Source organism: Prosopis cineraria, unplaced genomic scaffold, assembly GCF_029017545.1.
Source record: "Prosopis cineraria cultivar Desert tree isolate PC_DT_omini unplaced genomic scaffold, ASM2901754v1 PC13, whole genome shotgun sequence".
NCBI lineage: Eukaryota > Viridiplantae > Streptophyta > Magnoliopsida > Fabales > Fabaceae > Prosopis > Prosopis cineraria.
The window spans coordinates 27,931,862-27,941,744 of NW_026555344.1; the positions used below are offsets into that span (position 1 = coordinate 27,931,862).

Here is a 9,883-nt window from a genome sequence, read left to right on the forward strand (position 1 = left end):
CTGATTAATCTCGTTATCTCAAGAAGGATTTGATAATGGGACATGCGGAATGAAAGTTGATGGAGGAAGAGATCTTACAATCCCAGTACATCTTTGCCCGAGGCCCAATGGAAAGAGATCTTCCATTTTACTTTATACAACAACAACAAGCCTTACGGGATAGCAAAGAAATCTTCCATTTTACTTTATAAGTAATTATTTTATTGTGTGAGAGAAAATTATACATATTTATAATAAAAGCCCCTTGACCTAAAATTGCTTTCTTTTTGGACAATGATGTGCATCAGAAATTGTGAGGCATCCACATGTCTCAACTAAAATCTTAGCAGAACTGCAATTTTTTTCATTATCCTATTGTCACATAACTAAACAACATTGTCTTGTCACATAACTAAACGTAGGATAAAATAAAAGGTTCCATGAAAATGTTTACTGGTATCTGTAAAATATTTTATCTAGCTAGTCTCTTATCCATATGTTTTGTTGGTATGATTTCTCCTGATTATTTCCTTTCTCTTACAAAATAACAATCCATCTCAACATGCTTTGTCCATTAATTCATGATTTCTCCTGATGCACAACCCAATCTCTAGTGCCAAATTTTAGGTTGCCAGCCTAATGACTACTACAAGCACCCTTCATCTTCTATTAGCTCTAGGATGTAGAAACTCTCACAATGCCTACTCTAACCAAGTCCCCGTTTACCTCTGTAATTCTGGCAAAGATAGAAAGAGAGGGAAAGAGAGATAGAAACAGAGGAAAGAAGAACAAAAAGAATGAGAGAATCAGAGAGAGATTAAGAGGAGTAGACAGACAAGAGAGGTACTAAATATATGCAGGTCTCTACTGATGACTTAACATGAGGGCATGCAAATAAGTAAGAGATATTTTTAGGCTCTAATATAACAGTTAATATTTTAACTAACCTAACCGTAAGCTTAATACCTAACTATTGTCATATTTACAATTATATAGCAATAACCCCCTTTCAAAAGACCCTTGCCCTCAAGGTTTAGATACAACAAATGATGGAAATTACTGTTGAAATTGATGAAGTGACATCTAGGAGGCTTCCTCATCAGGTTTGTCCTTCCATTGAACTAGAATTTCTGTAATAATTCTTCCTCACTTTCTACCAACCCTTTTGTTCAAAATTTTCTCGGGCTCTAGTATAGGTGGTAGTGCAGCCCAATCATTAGAAGGGATGGTGTTGCTTTACTTTAGGAGCAGGACACAATTTTAACAAGACACATGGAAAGTTGGATGAATCCTTGATTCTATAGGTAATTCTAGCTTGTATACAACAACTCAAACCCTTTCCAAAACCTTATAAGGACTGTAATAATGAGGAGCTAACTTCTGGGAACTTCTGTTGAAATTTGATGATAGGGCTGGAGTTTAAGAAAAACCTACTATGCCATTGCAAATTCTCGGTCATCCTATGCGAGCCAGCCTTTTGCTTTGTCAAATTGGCTGCCCTTTGAAGATGATGTTTAAAACAACCAAAACTTCCTCCCTAGCTGTGAATGACCTATCCAAGGCATCTAAAACATTGTTGTGAGGTAAATAGGGATTTCATAAGGAGTAGCCTAGTTAGTTGTTGTGTGAAAAGTGGTGTCATACCACCATTCTACTTGTGGCAGCCACTTGCTCCAGTCCTTGGGTCACTCCCAACACATGTAACAGAGATAAGTTTCTAAACAACGGTTGAGACTTTAGATTGGCCATCAGTTGAGGGTGATAGGCTATACAAAGATGCTATTTCACCCCTAAAACCTGCAGAAACTCTTTCCAAAATCCAGTAACAAAGAAAGGGGCTCAGTCACAAATAATTTCTTAAGGTGCTCCATGTAATTTGTAAATATTATCTATAAAAATCTGGGTTAAAGAAGAAGCTAAAAAAGGATGAGTAAGAGGTAGAAAATGTGCATAGTTACTCATACAATCAACCACAAACCAAATCGTGTCCTTACCAAAAGATTTAGGTAGACCTTCAATGAAGTCCATAGTGATGCTTTCCCATACCTTGCTAGGAATAGGTAAAGGCTACAATAATCCAAGTGTAGCCAAAGTCTCATTTTTTTCACCTAGCATAAGTGTCACTGTTTAATAAAATGAGAGATATCATTTATCAGTTTTTTCCACCAAAATAAAGATTTAACCCTTTGATAGGTAGCTTGGATTTTTGAGTGGCCTCCTTGAGGACTAGAGTGAAGCCATTCCAATATTTGTTGCCTCAAATCAGATTTATTCCCCACCACTAGCTTCCATTTCCTTCTAAGAAAATCACCATCATATGTGAAATGTCCCCAAACTCCATCCTGCTATTGGACTTCCTCTCTTATTGTTGTTATGACAGCATCATTATCCTAGCTTTCTTTTATTTTTACAAGCAACTCATGTGAAGTAGTATCATAAATCATTTGCATCAGTTGTTTAGGCATCTGAGAGAGAGCATCTGCGAGAGAATTATTATTCCCTTCTATGCTAAATTTCATAATCAAACCCAACTAGCTTTGCCAACCACAACATCTGGAAAGATGTCTTCAAATTTTGTCCCATTAAATATTTTAAACTCTGTTGGTCTAATAGAATGATAAATGTCCTTCTTTAAAGATATTGGTGCCAATGAAGCATTGCCAAAACCATGGCCATTAGCTCTTTTTCATAAACGGAGAGCTTTTGGTGTCTTTCAGCTAATCCCTTGCTGAAACAAGCTATTGGCTATCCATTTGCATTAAAAACAGCCCCCTAACCAACCCCACACGCGTCAACTTCTACTACAAATTGCTTGTTGAACTTTACAAGAGTGAGGACAGGGGCTAAAGTTAGTACTTTCTTGAGATTCTGAAGTGATTCAGCTGCAGAATTGGTCTATCTGAAGCCATTCTTCTTAAGGAGTAGAGTCAATGGCTTAGTTAAAACACCAATCCCTTGATGAGTCGTCTATAATATTTAGCCAGCTCTAAAAATGCTTAGTTGCTTGATATTCCTCAGTTCAGGCCATTCAGCCATTGCCTGAATCTTTTCTAGGATTGTTCTCACCTTCCTTTCGCTAATTAAGTGCCCTAAATACTCCACTTTGGTGTAGCAAAAGAGCACTTGCTCTTTTTAATCAAATAACATTTTTTTCTTAGGATAGAGAAGACTTGTTTTGGGTGCTGCCCATGATCCTCAAGGTTAGCACTATAAAGCAAAATATCATCAAAAAATACTAAAACAAACCATTCTCAAACAAGGGCAAAAAAATGCTGTTCATAATTCCTTGAAAGGTTGCTGGTGCATTATTTAAGCCAAATGGCATAGCTAACCACTCATAGTGCCCACTATGAGTCTTGAAAGCAATTCTTAAAACATCTTGAGGTGCCATTCTGATTTGATGGAAGTCAGCCCTTAAATCCAATTTTGTGAACCATCTTGCTGCACTTAATTCATCAAACAAATCCTCAACCAAAGGAATAAGGTATTGATTCTTCATTGTCGTCTTGTTCAATTCCCTATAATCAATAAACATTCTCCAACTGCCATCCTTCTTTTACCCCATTCTGTAATAACTCTCTCACCAACCCTTCAATCACATCTTTTGGGCTCAGGGGTCTCTATAGGGTTTCAAATTGATAGGATTAATGCCTTCTTGAAGCCACTATGGGGTGGTCATGACTTCCTGAAATGGTGACAGCCCTTTTAGTGCTCCAAAAAGGTCTGAAAATTCGTGCTGAGTGCTGGAAATTGCTTCAGGGATTTCTGAACAGAGGTCTGGACAGCGAATAACTCAATCTTTTCTTGTCCATTTGTCACCGACTGCAGCAAGAAAACCTGGTCATCTTGTAAATCCTTGATATCCAGCTTCTTATCCATTTGCCATCAAAGTTTGCCATTCTGGTTTCTATGATGCCCCTTACGTCCATTGCCTTAATGCCTATTTCTGGTATTGTCATGTTCACAGTCACACTTCAGCATCTGTTGCTGATTCAAGAGGCCTTCAACCAGTTCAGACAAGGCATCAACCTTGCCACGGTGTTCTTCAAGCTTGACCATGCATTCTTCCATTTCTTCTTGTTTCTGGCTTCAAGTCTTGACCATGTACTGTCAGAATGAGAAGGGAAAGAGGCCAAGGAATGCCTGGCTCTAGATACCACTGTTATACCTCTGTAATTCTACAGAGAGAGAAACAGAGAGAGAGAGAACAGAGGAGAGAAGAACAGGAAGAATCAGAGAATCAGAGAGAGATTGAGAGGAATAGAGAGATGAGAAGTACTGAACATACGCAGGTCTGTATTGAGGGCTCAACATGAGAGCATACAAATAAGTAAGAGGTATTTATTTCTAGTCTCTAATAGAACAGTTAATATCTTAAATAACCTAACGGCTAGTTTCATACCTCACTATTGTCGTATTTACAATTATACAACAGTCCCTGGAGGTAAGTCCTGTACAACACAAAAAATCAGCAACAAATGTCAGTAAAATTATACTCTCTCGTCAGCTTTGAATTTAAATTTCATTTAAATTGTGGAATATTCAAAACAGCATTGATTCCTTCCATTGGGCACCTTGGCTCTTCCAACACCCTCAACTAGTATTCACTGTCCATTTGAAATTTGGATTGGTCTTTGCTTGGTTGTCTTTCTTCGTTCTTAATCAGGTCACAGTCGAAGGTAATGTTCTTGGTTGTTCCAGAATTGATAACCCATAGGCCTATGCAAGAATTTTACTAGCCTTCTTTGCATCGGATTGAGCAGGTTTGCATTGAGAGCAGCATTCTTGGTAGTGTATAGTTCATAGCAGCCTCTATTAATCCTACTTTTGCTCCAGTTTCGATGGTTTGCTTCACTTTTCTATACTGATTGCCCTTAAATCCGATGAATACCCAGTTATTTCTAAACAATGATCCCACCCAGCGTGTCCCAACTTTTGACAATGAATTGATCTCATATCAGTTATCTACCCTACATAATTGTTGTCATGGTGGAGTTCACTTGAATAAATTTGTCGGATAATTGTTTGGTGAATGGATATAGTATATGGACATCAAATCTATACTGTGTCTTTGCCTTTTGTCATCTTGTTCTTCTCAGTTCTCATTGCTTGTGTTTAACATCGTAGATTCGTAGGTGTCTTTTTCTTTGCGGCAACCATCAGGATATTGATAATGTGCTAATGTCATATATATACATTGCAAGTTGTGCACGATGCCTCAGGTTAAAGCTTAACAAATTTGCGCAATGATTTCATTATCCTATTGTGACGCTTATTTGAACATTAAATGAAATGAAATGAAATGTATACTAGAAACTTGATTGATATCCATAAAATATATATATATATATATATTTAAACTAACTAAATATAGCAAATCTATCATTTCTTATGACAACTCATAATTTTGTCATTGATGTAAATTGTTAGGTTTTGAAGAAAATTCCAATCCTCTGGAACTCGAAGAGTGAAAAGAAATTTCGTGTGACGCTTTTGACTATCTCGCCACCCGATTCGGAAAGACAGTTAAAGCCCATCTTAACTGTCAAGTGTCACACTTATGCTTCCAATAACTGAATGCAATGAAAGATAGTTAAAGCCCGTCTTAACGGTCATATTTGCATTTCATTGTTTCATATATAATCTTATCTATTCCATTGTTTCATATATAATCTTATCCGTTCCTATTTCATATTTCATGTCTAGAAGCATCTTTAAACTTCTCTGACACTTCTAGAAAATCAGTGGTTTGAGACAAGACTAATGTTCACTCTTATGTTTGATATTTTACCTCGTTGGGGAAAAAAAACAAAAAAAAAAGATATTTTACCTCTATTTCATATTGGAAGACATTTTTCCCTTTAAAGTCCTACCTTTCAATATATAGATGATTCATAGATTTTTTTTTTATAGGCAATTATTGTCTTTATCCAAAATGTACTAGGAGTATATCAAAATCACTTAATTAAAAAACAATAATCCTAGAATTTTGAGAGAAATAACTAGTGATTGGTATTATTTGCCCAAAAAAAAAAATATTGGTATTCAAGAATGACAATTAGGAAAATATGTATTCTCTTTTATCTTATATACAAGTCACCTTCTATAAGAAATTAATTGTCCTATTAAGGTTTGTTGGTTTTGCATAGGAAGATAGATTATTACTTTTTTTATAATTTTACCATTTCCCTATTTTCATTATCTAATATTTCTTTTTAAAGTCTCACACAGACACACACACACATGTTCAATATAAGGCTTGCTACTCAATACTTATATCTTTAAAAATATTTTTATTTTGATTCCATTACTTAGTATTTTGAAAATTTGAGAAAATTAATTAATTTAACTCCTATTAGAACCAAACATCCCTTGTAAAAATATTTTTTTCTTTCACTTCTAACTTAAAAAACTTAAATAAAAATAAATCACATTATATAAAAAATCTCTTTACCTTTTTACACTCATGCTTATGAAAGATTATAAAGGAGTTTTAATTCGAGATCTCTACTAGCAATTAAAGTAAGTCAAGTGACCTCACTTACTTTGAATTTGACTTAGCCTATTAAGTAAATAGGTCAAAAAGTCTCAACGATATGGTCAGACCTATATATACATGTGTACGTGTGTGTAATTATATAACAATTATTAGGCAGTAGGTTAATGATAAAATTTTTCATAAAATAAATTATAAATATCAATTTAAATAATTACAAGCAAGAATTTTTATTATAATTTAAAAGTTACACTTAATATTTAAATATTTATTTATAATTAAAAATTTTTAAATTTATAATAATTTGGATTGATATTTTTAAATTATGTTTTAAAATAATTTTTGAAAAACTTAATTGATGTTAATTCAGTGTTTTGAAACCTAACTATAATTCTTCTTAATTATTATTATTTAAATAGTTAAAGTTAATATTTAATATATATCTATTAGGTTAAGGAGGTCAAGCTTATTGTATATAGCCTACCATGTCAGCACAAGTCTATTGGGCCAAAATTTGGTTTGATTTGACTTATTTTTATTGCTAATATCTACTTATACGGAATTGTATCCCCTAAGCGTCGAAATTCTCAGTGTCCCTCAGCGGTTAAATTTGATCCATTTAAATGGTCAAAATCTAATCAGTATCACACATATATGGCTATTAAAAATACATGTGAATAATTTGTTTTTAAATAATAAATATATATATTAAAATATCATATATAGATAGAAATAAATCAAGTTTAAATCAAATTTTGAATAAACAAGCTAAATTTAAACACGATTTTTTTGTTAACAGATCATACCAAAATTTAAATAGGACATGCTGTATGTCTCTGCAAGCAAGGCCAAACCTATTTAACTAAAAAGTTGATTATTTTAAAATAAGTAAATAGCTCTATAGAGACATACATTCTGTCCGGTTTGAATTTTGACACAATATGTTTAATAAAAAAAATTATGTTTGAATTTATAATTAAGCCTATTTTTATAAATAGGCTAAGCTTGTTTATCAAAATTTGGCATAAACTTGACCTATTTCTACATATGTGATATTTTAAAATATATTTTTTACTATTTAAAAATAAATTATTTACATATATTTTTAATAGTCATGTGATATATGTATTGATCAAATTTGACTATTTAAATGGACCAGATTTGGCTGCTAAGGCATGCTAAGAATTTGGCTGGATCCGGATCCCTACTCATACTCTACTTTCTTTAACAATTCCAGCTACTTTATACAAGTCATTTAACTATTTCACTAAAACTAAAAAAGATAATTTAGTCAATAATTGTATCTGTAATTAAACATTTTTTAATTTTATCTTATACTGGAAAGCCTCTAATCTTTTATACAAGTGACCTGTAACCTCTTTATTGAAACTAAAATGAGCTAGTTAAGTTATTAACATTATCTGTAAATGAAATATTTTTCCAATTTTGCAAGCATGAATTGATAAAAAAAAAGTTCTCTCTCAATTAAATGTAGTCGTAAATAATTAGAGGGACAATTATGAAGAAATTTAATTAATATTCCACTCTATGACTAATACATTGAACGATCCATTTCTTCTAGGTGACCAATATAAAAAACTAGAGGAAGTATGCTACTTGACATCCATATCAATAATTAATAATAATAACCTGCATATCAAAGAAAAAAAGTAACCTAGGATTCTATAACAATGTGTCAGCCCATTAATGGCATAACAAACTATTGAAAAAAATCTGAATCAATTTAGAATTATATAAAACACTTTCATGATTATCTTCTAATGTCTCAAATCTGGAGTGTCATGATGTCACGATTCAATAACATTTTTTTTTGAATCCACATCTTTTTTTATTGGAGATAATTATGTTTGAGTCATTATTAAGTATTAAATATGAAAATACCTCTCCGAATGACAATTCAAACATTAATTCATTATATTGTGAGTAAGTAGTCTCTTTTGCTAAATCAACCCCATTACTACCAAAGAATAATGACCATATGTGGCAGCAATAATGTAGCCCTTGTTTGCTTGTTTTAATCAAGTTGGACCATATAGGATGCTAGCATGCCCAACATTTTTCCACTATGTCGCTATACAATACTTTTTCTTATCTATTAGGGTCTGTTTATTTAAATAAAAGAAAGAAAGATATACAATGCTTGTCATGCTCCAAAATATGAGATTGACTTGCACGAAATACGTACCTAAACACACATTCCTCAAGGTTAATTTAAGAAATTTTTTATTTTTAAAATACTTTTCACTTAAATGAAACTTTAATATTTTATGAAAATTCTAGAAGAATTTCCCTTAAAAATAGAATCTTTTGAAATTCTACAATACAAATTTTCAAACAAATATATTATAACAATTAGGATCTCAGTTCTTTTTAGCCAGCAGACAAGGTAATTAACAAAATACAGACCCCAACCATAGCCTATGTAGAGCACTCATAACATTATTTATAAAAGTATAATATAAAGATTAGAATTTTACATCAAAAATCGAGATTAATCGAAATAGCATCTCAACTTCAATCCAACAGTGAAATCCCTTGAATGATTTGATGGAAGTACAGGCTATCGGAGACCAAAAATATTTCCTAGTGAATGATGTCCCAATCATAACATTTTGCAAATTCAAAATGAATAAGCTACAACATATACATAAATTAAAGGGAACACAATTCGATGTAAATAAATTTGTAAGCTCAAAATAAAAGTTTTATATAACTTCAATAAAGTTCTATATAACTTCAATATCAAGAATTTTTAAATCTATAACGACGAAGCGGCTTTAACATTTGATCTTCATAAGTCAAAATGATTAAATAAATACATTAACAAAATAATAGCATTTGCTAATTAACACCCATTAAAGTATGAAATCATCAATTAATTAAAAACATTTATATTTTTGGGAATTTATTACAACAATTCACAAATACGGATACACAGTCTATGAGAATAAATAACCAAATACGGCTTATGCCACAAAGACAAATGTGGACATACAATCCACGAGGGTAAGTAACAAGATGTGGTCAAAGCCATGAAATAGATGTGGACACGTAGTCCATAAGGGTAACTAAACAGACAAGGTCAAAGCTACAAAACAAACGCAAGCACGAGACCCATAAATAATAGAAGTGAGAACGGAGCTCATGAGAATCAAATTAGCTAGTCATTGACAAAGGCACCAAGAGTTAATGGAACTGTTGTTAGCAACTAGTGTCTTGTATAAAATCCTCTCCAAATCCATTTTCAAACATGTGAGAAATTCATCAGTGTAAAAATATAATTCCCATTTTCAAAGTTAAACTCGCATGAATAGTTTTGAACATTAAAAACTTGCAAAATAAAATTTCATAACTAATGTTCATGTTTGGAATTTATTGAGTAATCCA

General features: G+C 32.5%; 1 long non-coding RNA gene across 1 annotated transcript; it reads left to right on the forward strand.

Moving 5' to 3' along the window:
- The first annotated feature begins 35 nt into the window (after positions 1-35).
- LOC129290630 (uncharacterized) lies at positions 36-5,737 on the forward strand. The gene is made up of 2 exons (XR_008588470.1): positions 36-5,201; positions 5,410-5,737. It is a non-coding gene; the product is annotated as an uncharacterized LOC129290630 (long non-coding RNA).
- The last annotated feature ends 4,146 nt before the right edge of the window (positions 5,738-9,883 follow it).